The sequence below is a fragment of the Bos taurus genome, chromosome 7 (assembly GCF_002263795.3).
Source record: "Bos taurus isolate L1 Dominette 01449 registration number 42190680 breed Hereford chromosome 7, ARS-UCD2.0, whole genome shotgun sequence".
Classification (NCBI taxonomy): Eukaryota; Metazoa; Chordata; class Mammalia; order Artiodactyla; family Bovidae; genus Bos; species Bos taurus.
In genome coordinates this window covers 91,317,884-91,339,643 of record NC_037334.1, presented here as the reverse complement: position 1 = coordinate 91,339,643, position 21,760 = coordinate 91,317,884, and the positions used below count along the sequence as shown (strand labels likewise).

Here is a 21,760-nt window from a genome sequence, read left to right as displayed (position 1 = left end):
GTCTATCTTATTGCATTATATACAATAGGATAAAAAGGAGATATGAGTAAGGAGAGCCACATTAGTTACTGGTAGTACTCCATTTCGGAGAAGGCAATGGCACCCCACTCCAGTACTCTTGCCTGGAAAATCCCATGGATGGAGGAGCCTGGTAGGCTGCAGTCCATGGGGTCGCTGAGGGTCGGACACCACTGAGCAACTTCACTTTCACTTTTCTCTTTCATGCATTGGAGAAAGAAATGGCAACCCACTCCAGTGCTCTTGCCTGGAGAATCCCAGGGATGGGCGAGCCTGGTGGGCTGCCGTCTCTGGGGTCGCACAGAGTTGGACACGACTGAAGCGACTTAGCAGCAGCAGCAGCAGCTGTACTCCATTTATTCATAGGTAATTGACACTTCTTTGAATCCATTTTTTTCACTATTTTTTTTTTTAAAGAATGATAGGGCAAGAAAGGAATAGAGAAAGTAGACAAAGTCTTATGAAAATAAGAGAGAGAGTGGTAAGAAGAGGATGTGAAGACCAAGATAACTTCACAAGATGAAAGAGACTTTTACCACCACTAAACAGCATCTAGAAGAGAGAACTTAAACACAGATTCAAGAGAGAGAGAGTAAGCTCTGGAGCAGCTGGGGGCCGGGGGGGGGGGGTGTCAAAAATGAAGGAAAGTTTGCACAGCTTCATTTTTCTTATTTATTAATTGAGGAAATAACTTCCCTTCACACAGATGTATGTGATACAATACCTAAGGACACAAATCACTGTTTTTTGAAAGAAAATTTAGAGTAAATTCAAATGCTTAAATCCTATGTGACTTATTTCTTTATCTTTCCTTTTAAAAATATTTTATTGCAGAACATTTTCAATGAACACAAGATTAAACAGAGCAATTATTAAAAACCCCCATATATCCATTGCCCACATCCCAAAATTATCAACACATGGCATTTTTATTTCATCTGTAACCCTCCTCATTTCTCCATTATTTTAAAGCAAATCTTGGATATCATATCATTTAATCTGTAAATATTTTTATATGTAGCTCTAAAATATGATGTTTAAAAACCATATCCACAATGTTATTGCCATGCCATAATACATAATTCTTAATATTACCAAAGAGCCATAATTGATTTCCTTCTGACACACTCTCCAGAAAACTCACACCTTCCACCTCCCTAGCACTTAACTCTGATCAGTGCCATTTAACATGATTTAAAATAACATATTTTAACATGATCAGTATCATTTAACATAATTTAAAATAGATCCACAGTATCCCTGACTTGCATGAGACCTCACCAACTTCCAGCACCAAACCTGTAGAGTGTCCCAATTTAACACCACTCTCTCCAAGTTGACTTTTTTTAATTGAAGAATATGTTCTCCCAAGTCTCTGACTTGTGTTCTGAGTCACAAGTTATTCAAGTTAACTTATACGCCAGGTAATTAGTCCTGGACCCGTTATCAGAATTTTATCGCAATAATGTTTCATAGGAAGGGTTAAAAGAAAGTTGTAAAAAAAATGCAGATCAAAAAAAATGTCAAGTCTATGAAAAAATGTGATCACAGCAGTGTTCAAATTTGGAGTTTTCATTGTGCCCTTGGTGCAGAAAAAGAACTCAGTACATGCACAGAGGAGCATGTCAAAATGGTTAAGTTTGTTCCCAGAGCTCTGACACCAGCTGACTTCGATTAAATAGCAGTGAGCTGGAAAAGCATTCTGGGTATTGGCATGCAAATGAATTCACCAAGCATTTCTTCCTATGGTTTTGGAATTCCCACAGCCACAACTACAATGACATGTATATTTTAAAGTTGAATTTTAAGCAAGTAAATAGACTAAAACTGTCCTTTAATCCTAAGAGAATTAAATTTTTCTCCAAGAGGAACAAAACTATTTTTAATATAACATTATGTTGTAAAATGTTTTCAAAGATACATGAGAACAAATGTATAGGGCATAACCTTTAATCCATAATTTCAGCCTCAAGATGCTGTAATGGCTTTCTTTGAATTAAGACAATTCTATTTGGGAGTTTTAAAGGAAGGTCATAATTGGTATGTGAGCAATTAAAGATCAATGGTTGGATAGTAAAACATTGTTTGTACAGCCTCTAGAGCATCAGCTTGGCTTTTAAAATAAATACTGCCTCAATCATTTAATTTTATAAGAAACTAACAGCACTCTGAAGCAATAACTACTTTGTAGAAAAGGCAAAGAAAAAAATCATTCTCTCACCCATACAGAAATTCACATAGAGAATTTTAAAATATATTTATATTTGACACCTCGACTGTCAATTCCCTTATTCTAAAGAGAATGAATTATAATGAAGGCATCTCTGGCTCAGAGAAAATATTCTGGTAGCGGCGCTTTAGTATTGTAAGACAGCATCTTGATTTCTCTTAGTCTGTAACTCCACCCCCTTCCCACACTGCCCCCCCACCTTAAATAAAGTAGTATTCAATTCTAAAATTATAAACTGAAATACAAAGTGCATAATGCAAACCATCCTTCTTCTGTGTAAGCCAAGATCACTTTGCAGCATACCCCTGCAGGGGACCTAACAGGGAATTTCCAAAACATTAATGTATTCAGAAGAAATGTCAAAATAAAGAAAGCCTGTAAACATTGTCTGTGGGAAGCTTTTTTGTGCCCTCCTCGAATGCAAAACGAACTCTCATTTTCCCACAGAAGTAGGATCTGTTTCTGCCATCTAGTGACAACAGGCCAATGCGTGCTTAGAAAAGAAAAACATTTTCTAAACAGGCTCAACAAATCCATCTAAAGCAACCAGTATTTTACACACATATATGGGGGCGTGCGCACACACACACACACACACACACACAGCTTCTTTAGAAAGGAATCTTTAACAGGGTGTTCAGAGAGTAAGTGGTGTCCAGATGTTCCTGACTGATCTCTGAAATAGGCGGGGAGAAAAGGATAATAGGATCTATATGTGCAGAATGCTTTTAAAGTTTCCCAATCACTTTCACATGTATTATCTTCACAAGGGTCTAAAACAGAGTTCAAGCTCTGGTTGGGAGTATGGGCTCTAGAGTCAGACTGTCTGGATATCAGCTTATCTACTCATATTTGAAATTTTGTTCATGACTCATCCAAGCAGAGGATTCAGTTCTCCTGATTATGAGGTTTTATTGTTCACTGCCTAAGTTCCATTATGGTGAAAGCATTAAACTAAAAAAAAATCACCTTTACTTAAACATTCTGACTCTTGAACTTTATAGGAATATTAACATCGACAAGTAGATTTAGAACTATTTGGTGGCAGACACCTGTGGTCAAGGAAGGTGAGGCAGAACAACTTACCACAGGCAATCCTTGTTTTATTGCACTTCTCCAATACTGAAGCTTTACAAATTGAAGGTGTGTGGCAACCCTGTGTTGAGCAAGTCTATTGGCACTATTTTTCCAACAGCATTTGCTTATTTCCTGGCCTGTGTGTATGTCACATTTTAGTAGCTCTTGCAATATTTAAACTTTTTCAATATTATCAAATGTTTATGGTGATCGGTGAGCTCTGATGTTTCTACTACAATTTCCTGGAGGAGGGCATGGCAACCCACTCCAGTATTCTTGCCTGGAGAATCCCCATGGAAAGAGAAGCCTGGTGGATTTCAGTCCATGGGGTCATGAAGAGTTGGACATGACTGAGCGACTAAGCACAATACAAGTTACTGAAGGCTCAGATGATGGTTAGAATTTTTAGGAATCAGATATTTTTAAATTGAAAATATACATTGGTGTTTTTTGACATAATGCTATTGTACATTTAATTAGACTTCAGTGTAGTGTAAATAACTTTTATTGCATTGGGAAACCAAAAAATACATGTGACTTACTTCATTGTGATATTCAACTTATTGCAGTGGTCTGGAACCCATAATACTTCTGATACAGGGATTTTAGTTCCCCAGCTACCCCTTGGAACTTGGGTTTGAAGGATTCCAGAGAAAGAAAATAAAGGCAGTAATTACTTGCTGATTCTTCTGTAGTATTGTTTATTTCCATCCTGATGTTTACCTATTAAATAAATCAATACCACTGTAGTTAGCTCAAACTGTTCTCTGTCCATTAGAGAGAATGGGGAAATACGAAAAAAGGAAGGATGACCTTTTCTGGGAATATAGGAGCTCCATCCCTAAAACTGAATAGAAGGCTGATTATTAAGGCATAGACACAGGTTTCTAGAGGAGGCCTGTGAATGTATTTCTCTTTTGTCCTCTCCACATTTTATATATCTCTGCTTCCAAGACCACAATTTCCTAATTTTTATCCTACATCTATGGATGCTCACTTTGATATTCTTTACTGATTGTCTCTTATCTTGCCCACTCTTAACATGCTGGAATCTCAGGAAATGATCCCTGGGATCTTTTCTATCTATTCTCAAACCTACAGTAATCTTATCCCACTTCACAGATTTAAATACTGTCTATATACACACCAACAACTCACAAATGTGTATATACAGCCATTTTCCTAATTTATTCAATCAACTGTCTTACATTGTATAGGAGGCAGTGATCAAGACCATCTCTAAGAATAAGAAAAGCAAAAAGGCAAAATGGCTGTCTGAGGAGGCCTTACAAAGAGCTGTGAAAAGAAAATAAGTGAAAGGCAAAGGAGAAAAGGAAAGATAAACACGTTTGAATGCAAAGTTCCAAAGACTAGCAAGGAGAGATAAGAAAGCCTTCCTCAGTGATCAATGCAAAGAAATAGAGAGAAAAAATAGAATGGGGAAGACTAGAGATCTCTTCAAGAAAATTAGAGATACCAAGGGAACATTTCATGCAAAGATGGGCAAAATAAAGGACAGAAACGGTATGGACCTAACAGAAGCAGAAGATATTAAGAATAGGTGGCAAGAATACATAGAAGAACTATATTAAAAAGATCTTCATGACCCAGATAATCATGATGGTGTGGTCACTCATCTAGAGCCATACATCCTGGAATGCTAAGTCAAGTGGACCTTAGGAAGCATCACTACGAACAAAGCTAGTGGAGGTGCTGAATTCCAGTTGAATTATTTCAAATCCAGAAAGATGATGCTGTGAAAGTGCTGCACTCAATATGCCAACAAATTTGGAAGATGCAGCAGTGGCCACAGGACTGGAAAAGGTCAGTTTTCATTCCAACCCCAAAGAAGGGCAATGCCAAAGAATGCTCAAACTACCACACAATTGCACTCATCTCACACGCTAGTAAAGTAATGCTCACAATTCTCCAAGCCAGGCTTCAACAGTACGTGAACCGTGAACCTCCAGATATTCAAGCTGGATTTAGAAAAGGCAGAGGAACAGAGATCAAATTGCCAACATCTGCTGGATCATGGAAAAAGGAAGAGAGTTCCAGAAAAAACATCTATTTCTGCTTTATTGACTATGCCAAAGCCTTTGACTGTGTGGATCACAATAAACTGTGGAAAATTCTGAAAGAGATGGGAATACCAGACCACCTGACCTGCTTCTTGAGAAATCTATACACGTCAACAAGCAACAGTTAGAACTGGACATGGAACAACAGACAGGTTCCAAACAAGAAAAGGAATATGTCAAGGCTGTATATTGTCATCCTCCTTGTTTAACTTATATGCAGAGTACATCATGAGAAATTCTGGGCTGGATGAAGCACAAGCTGGAGTCAACATTGCCAGGAGAAACATCAATTAACTCAGATATGCTGATGACACCACCATTAAAGCAGAAAGCAGAGAAGAACTAAAGAACCTCTTGATGAAAGTGAAAGAGGAGAGTGAAAAAGTTGGCTTAAAACTCAGCATTGAGAAAACGAAGATCATGGCATCTGGTCCCATCACTTCATGGCAAATGGATGTGAAAACAATGGATACAGTGACAGACTTTATTTTGGGGAGCTCCAAAATTACTGCAGATGGTGATTGCAGCCATGAAGTTAAAAGACATTTACTCCTTGGAAGGAAAGTTATGACCAACCTAGACAGCATATTAAAAAGCAGAGACATTACTTTGCCAACAAAGGTCTGTCTAGTCAAAACTATGGTTTTTCCAGTAGTCATGTATGGATGTGAGAGCTGAACTATAAAGAAAACTGAGCACTGAAGAATTGTTGCTTTTGAACTGAGGTGTTGGAGAAGACTCTTGAGAGTCCTTTGGACAGCAACCAGTCCATCTTAAAGGAAATCAGTCTTGAATATTCACTGGAAGGACTGATGCTGATGCTGAAACTCCGATACACATGGCCACCTGATGCAAAGAAGTGGCTCATTTGAAAAGATCCTGATTCTGGGAAAGATTGTAGGCAGGAGGAGAAGGGGATGACAGAGGAGGAGATGGTTGGATGGCATCACCAACTCAATGGACATGAGTTTGGGTAAACTCCGGGAGTTGGTGATGGACAGGGAAGCCTGGTGTGCTGCTGTCCATGGAGTCACAGAAAGTTGGACTCAACTGAGTGACTGAACTGAACTGTCCTACTGACGTACCCATTTGACAATACCACTGGTATCTCAAAATGAATATGCCCAAAAGTGAGTTCCTAAAATTCTCTCTGACACCTACAGGCCCAACTCACCTTTTCTGATGGCAACTCCATCTCTCCACACTCTAGGTTGTTTATGATGATACAATTTGAGCCTCTGGATATAGCTGGAACTGAAATTACCACTTGCACTTCCTGGTTACAGCAACCAATAATTACTTTCATTTGCCAGGAAAACAACTGTCTTGACTATCATATGCTAGCTATATATCTTATCATCATTTTGATCCCAGACTAGACAACCACCTGGAAACCCTTCTCCAACATCTGAAGACTGAGTTAGGCACCCTTCTCATGTGATGAGTTAGGCACCTATCATATGATGTCACATGATATACTTGTATATTATCAGTATGTTGTAATGTAGAATTGTCTCATTACCAATTCAAATTGCAAAATACGAAGATAGAGATTACATCTGTGTTCCTCGTCGTGTGCTCTCTCTTGCAAAGTCTACATCACAAACCTAATAAATATTTTCAAAGTCTTGAATAATTACAAACCATATTCCCAATTCAACTCTTTAACCATATATCAATTTAACAGCCTTAGGCTACAAAAACAAAATATCCAACTCAAATTTCTTCTTCTAAAAATATTATCATCTTTCACAACATGAAGTCTCTAGCAACATAATCTCAGGATTGATATAATTAGAATTTTAACTCCATCATCAAAGATCTCAGGTTTGTCCTCAAAATGGTACCCTCATGGTCACAAAGTAACTGCAGTCACTCCGGACATCAAGTCCAAACATGACAATATTTAGAGGAAGAAAGACACTAATAGTATTTGTGAATCTCTCTTTACTGAGGGAGTGAGGGAACCTTTGCCAGAATTGCCTTCTAGACTCTCTCATGTATCAGTGGTCAGAGTTGCCCATCCCTAAACAAACCCTTGGTAAGGGAGACGTCTTAACTACCATGCTACAGCCTGGTAAGTTTGAATTGCCCCAGTCTGTCTAAATAGGTCATACTTTCCAAAACTGTAAGTGGAAGTTAAGTTACTAAGCATTTCCATCCCAACTGTCAGAACCAGCATGGATATATTTAAATAAACAGCTTAATGTATCAAGACGGCAGCTCTCCTATCCCATTATTCCATCGTCTGGTATATGAACAAATGATGTCTGTGAACTACTTCAATTTCCAGAAACTGTAAGTACTAGCATTTTTCAATTCCAATTCCTCTGCTATTTGCTCATATATCTCCTAGTATTTGCTGTCTCAGAATAGAGGTAGAGTTGACAGATAGGGGAACAATATTTTGTCTGCCTGAGAGCCTAATACCTGTGAGGTAGAAGATGATGGGAAAAGGACTCTGAACTATGATGTAGTTATAATGTATTTCAATTATAATGTGTTCCAATAAATTTAAAACAGAAAATGAACCAGGACTTAGTCAATATATATATATTAGAGATAGGTGAAAGAAATCTTTAGCTTTTTCTTATGCTGCTGCTGCTGCTAAGTCGTTTCAGTTGTGTCTGACTCTGTGTAATCCCACAGATGGCAGTCCACCAGGCTCCCCCGTCCCTGGGATTCTCCAGGCAAGAACACTGGAGTGGGTTGCCATTTCCTTCTCCAGTGCATGAAAGTGAAAAGTGAAAGTGAAGTCGCTCAGTCATGTCTGACTCTTAGCGACCCCATGGACTGCAGCCTACCAGGCTCCTCCGTCCATGGTATTTTCCAGGCAAGAATACTGGAGTGGGGTGCCATTGCCTTCTCTGAGCTTTTTCTTCTATGATGGAATAAATATCATAAACCTAATTAAACACTGAAGAAGCTGAAGAGGCTGACATGTACTCTTTCAACACTACTCCATAATCTCAAAGAATACAGCTAATCAAATTGATGGGACTGGGAATCCTGTTAACAATAACAGTTTTCTTCCTTTTGTCTTAATGCTCTCTCTCTACTTTCTCAAGTCCACTTAGAATATTTTCACAAGAACTCCCAAACAGGTGGCTAACAGTTATTGAGCATACACCACAAATAGAACATTGGGTCACATACATTACTGTGGTTAATTCATAAAACCACCTGATATGAGGAAGCATACTTTGATTTCACTTATGTAAATTGACACCCAGATGAGTAAAGCAGCTTGTACAATATTACCAAGTAAATGACTGAGTCAAGATAAGAACCTAGATCTGTCTGATGACATAGCCCACTAGGTAAGAGTTTAAATTTCATATAACTAAAAAACTCTTTTATCTCATAGATAATTCTGAAAGGTTGTGTCTCCTACATACAAAATTCTGACAACACCTAGAGCATAAGATCCAAGTACTATACAGACAACTGAAGTCTTTTCAGTGACTGTTATCAATTGGGCATGATAGTTCACGTGGCAGAAATAAACAATGACAACAACAAAAGGTGTATTGCTTTCACTGGAAATAATGCACACTCTTTTCGGCTCACATGTCATTGGCTGAGGAAGTCTCATGCCCATGCCTAAACTTAAGGGAATGGAAAACTGGTCTTTTGTATGTCCAGAAGCAGCAAAGACCCAGAGGTTTGGTGAGTGTTAGTGATGTCTATGAAATCAACACTTGGTATCTGATCTCTTTGCTTTTTTGGAGGTGAATTTATAAAGGAGAAGAGCTATCACTGTCTAGTGACGTAATACAATGTGAATTTATTTGGTCATCTTTGCATGGTTTACTTCTCTCTTTCTACATCATAGACAACAGTTACAGATACAACATATAAATAAGGTCTGAAATGAGTCTTCCTGCCTATATACTCCAAAAGAAATCTGCTGTCAAAAACCAAAAGTAGAAACCCTTAGAGAAAAACAGATATGCTTACCTAGAAGAAAATAATTTTAATGATAATTAAAGTGTTTCCTAAGTAACAGAGGTAGACACATTTATCTTTATCTCTGAATTATTCTTCAGAAAACTTTGTAAACTTTATCATTTTCAAAATTACAAAAGAAATGTGTAGCTGCTATGTCATGCTGAATAATACAGAAGCATTAAAATGTTATTAGCTTAGATTCTTTCCCCAGCTATGCTGCCCATAGGTTAAATGTTAAATTTTTAGTATATATTCTTTGAGGCTTGACTCTATGCTCGTGCCAATACAGAGAGCTTCTTCTTTTAAGATAAATTCAATACCTGTTTTCCTACAACTTCCTTTTTACAAATCAAGAACATCTATTCACATTTGGTTATTAGTTTAACTCATTTATATTAATAGCTGAAAAACATCTCTATTAAAATTGTACCTTCACTTGTATAACCATTCACTTATTTTTAGATATTCAGAGTAATTCCAGGTCTTTGAAATGATAAGCAAGGGTAAAATAAACCCCAATTATTTATATATATATATGTGTGTGTGTGTGTGTGTGTGTGTGTGTTTTATATATTATCACTTTTATTTTTATATACTGCTGCTGCTGCTAAGTCACTTCAGTCGTGTCCGACTCTGTGCGACCCCATAGACGGCAGCCCACTAGGCTCCTCTGTCCCTGGGATTCTCTAGGCAAGAACACTGGAGTGGGTTGCCATTTCCTTCTCCATTCCTAAAAATGAATAAGCTAAGTCAAAAGATACATGCATGTTAAAATGTGGCATATTATTTTCCAAATGTTTACTGTGAGCTGATACATCATTTATTGTTTAGCCCTGACTCTATCTCAGAGGCAGAGAGAAAAGATAGCTGGGTTTCACCTGCATCCCTATAAAATGCATGGCACCTAAAGATTTTCTGGTAACTTTTGGTCTCATTAAACAGATGTAAATAAAAGTCATCTCAAGAAATGATGTAAGAAGGAAAAACTAGAAAGGGCTGATAAAAATATAAAGAGCAATTAAATTAATAGGGGTTTAATTACATGAACCATAATATATATGAGTTATCCACCACTTCTTCTACCCTTGACCAAAAAAATAAAGTTCAAAGACCCTTACCTCACAAGAGACATTTTCTGAGAGGGGGAATGCATTTTTTCTTCAAAGTCTGATATACATCCAAACAAATGACACAGCGGTGGCTCTGTTTTTAGTTCGCTTGTCAGTATGAGTCCTGTTAACCTATAAGGTGATGCAGTAAAGGATTCTCACCATTTCAGTAGGTTGGTCTGGATGATCTGCTTTCCACTTGGCTTTTCCTCATGTGACCTAAAAATATGTAAGGATACTTCAAATAAATTCCACATTTGAAAATTGCTAAAGGATTGTATCTTTTCAAACCAACATATAAATATTCATATCACTTCAGAAATTAAGTAAAGCAAGGACACAATCATTCAGAATTGTACACCAAAGCAGATAGCATGTAAAAAGGATAAATCTTGTTAATAACATTTAACAGTCCACACATAAAAGCAGCAACGGAAGAAAGAAGGGGGCTTTTCCCCATTTACTTTTATATGCCGTCATGATCAATGGCCAGTTACAACAGCTTATGAAAGCACTACAGTAATGAGAGGTTATTGGTAAATTTCCCCTGTGTGTGGCCAGTAAGCTCTGCTTTTTTATGTGATCACAACCCCAAATGTATCTTATAATGTGACCTGAGCTCTGAAGATGTTTGAAGACTATAAACAGATAGAATGATTACAAGTCCACCACCCAAAGCAAAAAAAAGATGTAATGATGATACAAAAATCAAGCCTTACTAAAAAAAATAAAGCAGTAATATTGTTTCAATATGATAAATAACAGAACATTAAACATGACAAAATTCCTGGCTTAAAAGGTTTGAAGTTAAAAAGGAACCTTCTAAATTTAGGGATTTTCTAATATACCATGGTAAGTTAAAGTCTCAGTTTAGTTCAGTCGCTCAGTCATGTCTCACTCTTTGTGACCCCATGGACTGCAGCACGTCAGGCTTCCCTGTTCATCACCTACTCCCAGAGCTTGCTCAAACTTATGTCCATCAAGTCGGTGATGTCATCCAACCATCTCATCCTCTGTCATCCCCTTCTCCTCCTGCCTTCAATCTTTCCCACCATTACGGTCTTTTCCAGTGAGTCAGGTCTTCCCATCAGGTGGCCAAAGTATCGGAGTTTCAGCATCAGTCCTTCCAGTGAATAGTCAGGACTGATTTCCTTTAGGATTGACTGGTTTGATCTTGTATTTCAAGGTACTCTCAAAGTCTTCTCCAACACCTCAGTTCAAAAACATCAATTCTTCGGCATTCAGCTTTCTTTATGGTCCAACTCTCACATCCATAAATAACTCCTGGAAAAACCATAGCTTTAATTAGATGGACCTTTGTTGGCAAAGTAATGTCTCTGCTTTTTAATATGCTATCTAGGTTGGTCACTGCTTTTCTTCCAAGGAACAGTGTCTTCTAATTTCACTGCAGTCACCATCTGCAGTGATGAAAGTCCTGCCAAGTGTATTTCCTTAAGCACTGTTATGGAACCACATATTATATATTTCATTCCCAATCTTAGGTAGGGTTTCACAGGACAGGTTTTAACATGAGGGACAAGAGACTTATCAAGAGAGAATTCCCAGCAGAAACTTATAAGGGAGCCAAGAAAGCAAGACATAGAAAGGGGGAGCAGTAAGCAAGGGTGAGATTTCAGGTAAGCTCCCACAGAGGTAGCTTCACACTGATCCTGACAGGGGATTCGGGAGGGTATGTTTATCTTAAACTTGTCCTCTCTGCAGGTAAGGGAGCTGGGATTTCATGAGCCAGTCAATCACTGATTTGTATGCTCCCAAGAGTAATTGGCACCAGTAACTTGAGGACAGGCCACTGATGAGAATTTCAAGTGCATGCTATGAGATGTAAAAGCTCACAGAAGGTGGGCAAAGAGTGTAGATTGTTAGTAGGATCTGCAGGGTTCTGAGTGGAGCACTGCAATTTCAAATTTCATTAGCACCATCCAGAAAAGGTCAAACCAAACACAACCTATTCCAGTCGATCAAAGTGTGTGGGCCACTCAGTTGTGACTCTTTGTGACCCCATGGCCTGGAGCTAAGGAAATAGTTTGATCCAGAAGTGATGTACATTACTCTTGCTCAGAATTCAGTAGACAGAACTAGTCCTATGGACCCTTTCTCACAACCACAACAGGCCTGAAAGCTATATACTGTCGTATGTCTAAAAGGTGAAAACTGAAAACAGTTGGCAAACTAATAACCACCACAGTGCCTAATGAAGTCAATATCTAAACCATGACTTTTAAACAAGGTAAGGCTATAATTAAGTAAAATTATAAAATTTGAAATCACCAAGTCAGGAAAGACACTGCTGTTGCTGCTAAGTTGCTTCAGTCGTTTCCAACTCTGTGCAACCCCATAGATGGCAGCCCACCAGGCTCCCCCGTCCCTGGGATTCTCCAGGCAAGAACACTGGAGTGGGTTGCCATTTTCTTCCTCAATGCATGAAAAGTGAAAAACGAAAGTGAAGTCGTTCAGTTGTGTCCAACTCTTAGCGACCCCATGGACTGCTAAGGCTCCTCCATCCATGGGATTTTCCAGGCAAGAGTACTGGAGTGGGGTGCCATTGCCTTCTCCACAGATGGCTCAAAATGACCAAATAATTTCTTTATTATAATGAGTTAAATTCTTTTAACCTAAGCAGTAGATTGGAAAGTAACAGATTAGAAATCATATTTAAATGTATTATAGAACTTTAGATAATAAAATTAAAAATTTAAATATCTGGAAAAAAAACCCTATATTAACAGGAATAAGAAGAGAACAGAGGATCTAGAAGAAAAGGTATACATTTCTCAAGGATAAAACCAAAACTTTCAAAAATCCTTCAGGAGGTAGATCAAGGAAAAGAAAAATAGCAGAGAAAACTTGGACTTCTGCATGGGTGAACGTTTACCCAAATATACAATGTGATAAGATTAAACATATACATGTGGAAATATGAGACTAAAATTATTTTCAAAATGGCACTATTTTTTGTTTCTTCAATTTTACACAACTTTTATGTCCAAATAAATAAAATAGTGGAGTAAAGAAAGAATTCCTAGTCAAAGGTAGTTTTCAGAACATCTATGACTATGCCTTGTAATGCTCAAGAAAGTGTTGCCAATGAACAGGCCTTTGAAATAAAATGTTATTTTAAACCAAACTTTGGCCAGTTTGGAAATCTATACCTTAACAGTACAATATATAGTATAAGAGAATCTAAGAACAAATATAGGAGATTGGATTTCCAAGGCAGTACTGAAGAAAACTGAATCATTTGAATAGACAAAAATGTATTATTTTATTGAAGGATAATACATGGAGGAGGACAAATTATTTCCTAATAAACATGACAATATGTTAGCAAGATTAGGCTAGAAAATTTAACTATATTTAGAAACCAAGGGTTTGTCCATCATTCAACTTATTGTCACTTAATTGACAAAACTTAGACTCTACTAAATCAGGTAATACGATCTGAACTTAACTACTGCATGCTGCTGCTGCTGCTGCTGCTAAGTCGCTTCAGTCGTGTCCAACTCTGTGCGACCCCAGAGACGGCAGCCCACCAGGCTCCTCCGTCCCTGGGATTTTCCAGGCAAGAACACTGGAGTGGGTTGCCGTTTCCTTCTCCAATGCATGAAAGTGAAAAGTGAAAGTGAAGTTGCTCAGTGGTGTCCGACCCTCAGCGACCCCATGGACTGCAGCCCACCAGGCTCCTCCACCCATGGGATTTTCCAGGCAAAAGTACTGGAGTGGGGTGCCATTGCCTTCTCCGTACTACTGCATAATATCAGTCAAAATATCAATATAGAGAAAAATAAATATTTAGAGAGGATCATCAAGATTATGCAGTCCACTCATTTTAGAATCTAGATCAATGGTTAGCAATTTTCTTGAAAAAAGGCTAACATAAATAGGAAAAAGCAAAATAAAACACCTCTGCAAATTATTTTTTTTAAATAGCCATTCAAAATAAAATATACTTACATAAAGCCTCATGGGGAAAAATGCATTCTTATAACTGAGATTATTTACTAAAAATGTAACATCAGTCAGAATACTAGCATAGATATCTTGCCACTAAAATATTTATCGTGGCAGTACTGAGATAATCCACTCATTTCTCACCTCTTACATTATATACTGTTTAGAGTTCAGTAGTTGAATCAGCAAATATTTGCCAAGCACTTTTTATTGGTCAGTGTGTTACTATATCATAATTTATCTTGTCCTAGAAACATCCCATTGAGATCAGTATCATTCTCTCCTTTCAAAAACATAGTTATGTGCCTCCATTAAAATAGTGAATTAATTTTTAGGCTTGGATCAGGAATAACCTCAATATAAAGCAACAAGTACCTAGCTCCTTTCGTGTGCCAGGCATTCCACTAGCAGGTCCTGGGGTGGTGGAGATGAGTGAGAAATGATTTCTCCCCCTTCCTCCCTCCACCCCAACCTGGGCCTTTATTATTCCTGACTCTAGAACTTCTTTGCTAAAGCTTGTGCAGTAACTAGAAACCTTTTACTCAGAAGCAACAAGTGCCATCCATTTCCAAGGATCAGGGGCATGTGAACTGAACTGATGTTTTATTATAAAACAGTTTAAGTTGAAGCTTTACAGCCATTTGTAGACCTGACATTGCACCTCACTTCTGACATTCTAAAATCTCTCTTTGCACCAGCTGGCTCATCAAAGGGTGGCATGACTGGATCATACAATATAGCTACTCCTCTCCCATCAAAATGATTTTTATTGTATTATACCATGGCAAGGTGACGTGCTGTACTTAATTGCTCAGTCATGTCTGACTCTTTGCAACCCATGGACTGAAACCTGCTAGGTAGGCTCCTCTGTCCATGGGAATTCTCCAGGCAAGAATACTGGAGTGGGTTGCCATCCCTCTTCCAGGGGATCCTCCCAACCCAGGGATCAAACCCAGGTCTCCTGAAATGTAGGCAGATTCTATATTGACTGAGCCACCAGGGAAGCCAAAGAATACTGGAGTGGGTAGCCTACCCATTCTCCAGGGGATCTTCCCAACCCAGGAATTGAACCAGGGTCTCTTGCATTGTAGGCAGATTCTTTACCAGCTGAGCTACCAGGGAAGCTCAAAGTGAAAGTGTCAGTCGCTCAGCTGTAACTGACTTTTTGCAAAATGTAGTGTGCCAGGTCCGGAATTTTCCAGGCAAGAACACTGGAGTGGGTGAGGATCTTCCTGACCCAGGAATCAAACCCAGGTCTCCTACATTACAGGCAGGTTCTTCACCATCTGAGCCACCAGGGAAGGCCCTGGCAAGGTCATACCTCCCAATATTTACGGATTTTACACAAAACAGACCTATGATGCACCTTACTCTGTGATAAATAGGTTTTCCATTTTTCTTCCTTACAATATACAAATATATAAAATTTTGCTACCTGATCCTAGTTCCATGAATAGTAAATATGCTTCTTCAAAGCAATTCATTTCCTTTTATACTAGAGACAGAGATCACATTTCTATTTTCTGATTGGTTTCTAGAAACCTTGGAGTCAAATTTGTGATCTATCTCTAAAAAATGTATAGAATTTGAGGGCAAATATTTTATATACCAACCTCACCCTCAGTTCAATTTTTATGTTTATTTTCCCTTAATCTTGGCTTTTTCACACGTTTAAAATTAATTTCATTCTGTATGAGTATTTATAAGTTCTGATGAATAATTATTGTTATAACTCAGAGTACTGGTTAAATAAACAACTAAAAACTAAACACTCTGGAATTTATTTGCAGGGGAACATATTCCAGAGCTCATGGAACTTATTTGTTGAAAAGGTAGGAAACAGCAGTAGAAATACAAACTTCCAAGCTTTTGGAAATTACTTTTTTGAGTAATGTTGATAAAATAATAAAGCTGTAATTCAGAGTTACAAGCAGAATATGAATCACAGACATAGACTGAAAACAGCACAGTTAAGTTTCCTGAATTCACAAGAGACACAAGCTGAGCTGCTGGTAGAACCAGTTTCCAGTCTCCCTTGCTCCCATGCTGAGGCACATGACTATTAGTAATATATTAAATGAGCACACTGGAAAATTTGAACAAGAAAGCATATCTATATCTATACACGGTTTCAGTGGCAGATACAGACACTGGTGGTCTCACGACCATATACTTACTCACAGTGAAGTGAAAGTCACTCAGTCATGTCCTACTCTTTGCGACCCCATGGACTATATAGTCCATGGATTTCTCCAGGCCAGAATACTGGTGTGGGGAACCATTCCCTTCTCCAGGGGATCTTCCCAACCCAGGGATCAAACCCAGGTCTACCGTGTTGCAGGCATATTCTTTATCAGATGAGCCATGAGAGAAGCCCAAGAATACTGGAGTGGGTAGCCTATCCCTTCTCCAGGGGACCTTCCTGACCCAGGAATCGAGCCAGGGTCTCCTGAACTGCAGGCAGATTCTTTACCAACCCATAAGTAGGGAAGCCCTACTTATTCATTGCATAAGGTTTAAGATCCTCTGAGCCTATTTATTCCAAGTCTTACAAAATAGACTAAGAGTCCCATAACAACAGCAACACATAAAGTTCATGGCTTTGAACTCTAAGTTCATGAGCAATCATGTTCATCATGCATATGTGCATGCTTAGTCGCTCTGTCCTGTCTAACTTCATGCGACCCCATGGACTATAGCCCACCAGGCTCCTCTGTTCATGAGCTTCTCCAGGTAAGAACACTGCAGTGGGTTGCCATTCCCTTTTCCAGGGGATCTTTCTGAACCAGGGAGAACTGGTGGTTCTTACATTGCAGGTAGATTCTTTACCATCTGAGCCACCAGGGAAGCCCATGTTCATTATATATGTGTCTATATATATACACACACACATATACATACACGTACACACATGCACATATATGCACACAGACATATGTGTACATATGTGTGTGTGTTTGTGTGTGTATACGTATATACATACAGTCAGCAAGACTGCCAATAATTAAGCACATTGACTTTCAATTCCTGGTGAATGGGTATGCTACACTTAGCTACTAAATGGGTTGCAGAAACCTCTCACATGGCGGGTGTCATGAAAATAAAGGCATCACCAGGGCAGGAGAGTCAGGCGTGCACATCTTTCCCCATTCACTCCTATTCTTGAACCTAGAGGGCTCAACTACAAATACACTGTCTCTGTCTGTTAAATTTTCACCTGGAAAGGAGAGGAATTATCATGAACACATCAGCAATAACACTGTGCAATGAACACACAGAGAAATTACCCATTTGTGATCTAACACATCAGCATGACGTTTGTCAGTGTAAAACATGAGGGAAACAAACACTTCCCCGGGGAACAGACACGTCAAAAAGGGGGTTTCCCATTTTACAGTTTCTCAATTCACATTTGTGATAATCCATTTTTGATCAATAACTATGGTTTGGAAACACCACAGCCTGTAATTCAGGTGCTGGGGTTCTCAGAGAGAAGTTAGTAGCACTGCCTTTATAAACCTGTCACAGGACAAGCAGGGGCTGGGCTCTGGTTCAGAGCAGTGAGGAAGTGCCTGTGGATTGAGGGTCCATTGCCTGCTCTGGAGTCCTTCTCCTGAAGTTTATTCACAAGTTGCATAGCTCCCAATCTTCAGTTTATTTCCGGGTAAAATATAGATAGTACAAATGCTGAGGAACAGGATTATTGAAAGGATTAAATGAGATGACGTGTGTAATGAACGCAGCCACTGGATAAGCATTGGACATCATCTAAATAAAATGCTTTGCATGTTGTTTCCAAGTGAGACATTTTAAGCTAAATAATGTGCTTATTTCTTGTCCATGCCAGCTTTACTAAAATTTAAAATTACCTGATATAAAGAATACCTTCACACAGTTTATGAAAGAATTTTCTCTGTAGATCCTTTCAGTTAGCTTAGATTTAAAATAATAGAATTAAGATCATGAATTCATCAAATATTTTTACACAAGCAGAATTATGTTCACAGTTCAATTTCGAAATTAAAGAGAACACAAAAAAGATCGATGGAGAAAAAACGTCTGACATCTTTTATAACTATTCTTTATTGAAAATTGTATCATTCAATCCATAAAGGGGCTTTAGAAAACCACTTTCTCAAGTTAAACCTGTTCAAATGGGAGGTTTTACTTACATTAATAAATCCAATGAACAGTTTTAATTAAAAACTCATGCTATTTTCAAAATAATGCTGAAGAGTAGATTTCTGATCAATTGTAACTGCCAGATGGGAGATTTTCATAAGCTGTTTTTAATATTTCACTTTCATGAACATATCACTTAAATATGTGACCTACCAATCTCAAATACAAAAGCTATTCAATCACAGTATTAAAATAATGCAATAACTTAAGTACTTTTCTGTAATTTTTGTTTATAGACTTTAAATATAAGGCATGGAATTCAATAATTGAATTAACAAAGCTTTTCACCAAATTACTTTAAGTAAATTTCCAGAGCAAGCACATCAAGGAGGAATTATGACATACCTGGGCCCTAAGTTAATGCTGTGCCAAGAAAATAATTCGACAAGCGTCATCGATGATGGCAAATGAGAAAAAGTAATGTATATGTGTGTGTTCCATAAGACTTTTACTTATATTCAGTTCTATGAAATTAAGTTACATTGATATTTATAATTGAATGTGTTAGAGTGAGTATAAAAAGAGAAGGGGGAAGCATCACTTATTTGGGGTATTTTACATGTGTCTAAAAATGACATTTTGGTTTTGCAAAAGATTTTGATATTCATCATTTTATCTGATTCTCAAAACAACCCCATGATGTAAGGAAGCCATTACTTACCCTGCTTAATAAGTAAGAAAACTGAGAAACACAGAGCTTTTAGGGTGGGTTGCCATTTCCTTCTCCAATGCGTGAAAGTGAAAAGTGAAAAGTGAAAGTGAAGTCGCTCAGTCGTGTCCAACTTCGCAACCCCATGGACTGCAGCCTACCAGGCTCCTCCGTCCGTGGGATTTTCCGCAAGAGTACTGGAGTGGGGTGCCATTGCCTTCTCCGAAAAATACAACACTGATTACAGAGCCCCAGCCTGGAGCTCCCATGATGGTGCTCTCTTTTTACTTCTTATCCCACGGTTAGGTGGAGATCAAAGGACTGAATCTAACTTATAGTCATTAGCTCAATGTGAGAAGTATTAGAACCTAGAAAAGAAGGAATAAGAAGAACTCATTTTTTTGCCTTTGTTCTCAAGAAATCATAGCATACAGTTATTTTTTGCTTTTTTCCTCACACACACAAAAAAAACTAGAGCACTAATTGCAAAGTGATTTTAAAAAAGCAATCTTTATAGGCTGACAAAATCAGGTGAGCCACCAACAAACCAAATGAATAGTAACCTTGCTCTTCTCTAGCTCACAAGTGGATTACATCCTCTCATTTTCATTTTAGCATCATTATTATTTATGCTCTCACTTTTTTGGAGAAAGTTATTTTCAAATTCCCTGCCAGATTCAGAAAAGGGTTGGAAGATTTTCATAATGAGCTACACTAGAAATTTTAGAATTTAGCAGCCACATGAAGCCAAGATCAAATGGAGATCAGGCTATAAAACACGGTCACAGCTAGTGAAGAAATCATTCAGAGATGGGAATATCTTCAAAGATGTCCATAAAGAGGGCCTGAGTTTATAATTATCAAGAGAAAAAATAGAATATGATGTTCTTTTTGTGTATTAAGGTCAAGAAAAAATAAAATATCCCTGAAACTAACCCTCAGGGAAGGCTAGATATAATAAATGCAAAGTTTTAAATAGTGTTAACAAGAGAGTTGGACCATTGGAGAGAGGGACTAAAGAAATCTGAGTGCCAAAGAACTGATGCTTTTGAACTGTGGTGTTGGAGAAAACTCTTGAGAGTCCCTTGAACTGCAAGGAGATCCATCTTGAAGGAAATCAGTCCTGAATATTCATTGGAAGGACAGACGCTGAAACTCCAATACTTTGGCCACCTGATGTGAAGAACTGACTCCTTGGAAAAGACCCTGATGCTGGGCAAGATTGAAGGCAGGAGAAGGGGACGACAGAGGATGAGATGATTGGATGGCATCACCGACTCAATGGACATGAGTTCGAGCAAGCTCCAGGAGTTTGTGAAGGACAGGGAAGAACAGAGTCACAAAGAGTCAAATACGACTGAGCGACTGAACAGACTGAACAAGAGTTTCAATCAGAATCAACAAAATCAAACCCCAAATGCCATTTCAGTACTTTTAAGGCAAAATATCTATATTGTGCATTATCATGCATGCTATCTGATTTCCTGTAATATGCTTATGAAATATGCAATGATATTTCCATTTTACAGATGAAGAAATTAAGATGCAATTATTTGAAGTATTTTTCCTAACACAAAAGACATAAGCAGGATAAATTCAGGACTTTGGGAAATCAGTGCATTTGCACTGAACTCCTGAATATGTACCTACACTAGGACAGATTTTAATATGAGATGCATCAGCACATTCTGCAAATACCACAAAGTTTCTTTCTGAGAACTAGTGCCAAGCACTCTGGTGTCTAGAGCATCGAGTAGCCATCTTGCTGATTCTCTCTGGGGTGATAGCTATGGCTTCCTCCTTCCCACTTCATTCATGTTATAACCAACCCACCTTGAATTCAGTGATTTTCATTTTGACTCAAAAAGACAACTTGATAACTGTTTGCTGACTCACACTCCAGGACTATTATAATACTAACTAGTTTTTAAGTCGAGTCTTTGTATTCTCACAGTAAATACATTTGCTATGTTCATACCTTTTATGGCAAAAATACCTTTACTTGTGACTATTTCAATTAATCATTCAATCCCAGACTTGGCAATTGTTTTGTAGGCAGCTGTCATATCAGGATTCTGTTAACAGAGAAATTAAACAGAACATTATTAATCAAATCAGCACTATTTTCCAGCTAATCTTTACAGGTACTGATGGTGGGATAAGAATGATAATTCATTTGGTGAAATCCAGTAAGTTGTCTTTTTACTGGTAGAAAAGGTGGGGATAAAATAATCAAAGAACGCATTGACTGAAAAGTCTTAGACTAAAGCACAGCCTATATGCAATCTGCTATACATTACTGCCTTGAAAGGGTTGTAAGTCCAACTAAGGGAAAAAAGTCCTGGGGTTCCCAGGTGGCTTAGTGGTAAAGAATCCTCCTGCCAATGCAGGAGACGTCGGTTCAATCCCTGGGTCAGGAAGATCCCCTGGAGTAGGAAATGGCAACCCACTCCAGTATTCTTGCCTGGAAAACTCCATGGACAGAGGAGTCTGG

The 21,760-nt window shown here is 38.2% G+C and overlaps 1 long non-coding RNA gene across 2 annotated transcripts; it reads right to left on the bottom strand.

Annotated features, from left to right (window-relative positions):
* Window positions 1–654: 654 nt before the first annotated feature.
* Window positions 655–21,380, bottom strand: LOC104968990 (uncharacterized). 2 transcript variants are annotated; one of them, XR_009495350.1, is made up of 5 exons: window positions 21,245–21,380; window positions 19,279–19,634; window positions 11,519–11,750; window positions 10,629–10,685; window positions 655–4,048 (listed from the first exon to the last, which is right to left on the bottom strand). It is a non-coding gene; the product is annotated as an uncharacterized lncRNA (long non-coding RNA). The 2 variants fall into 2 exon arrangements; XR_808021.4 differs by lacking the exon at window positions 655–4,048 and having other exon boundaries at window positions 9,461–10,685.
* Between the last annotated feature and the right edge of the window lie 380 nt (window positions 21,381–21,760).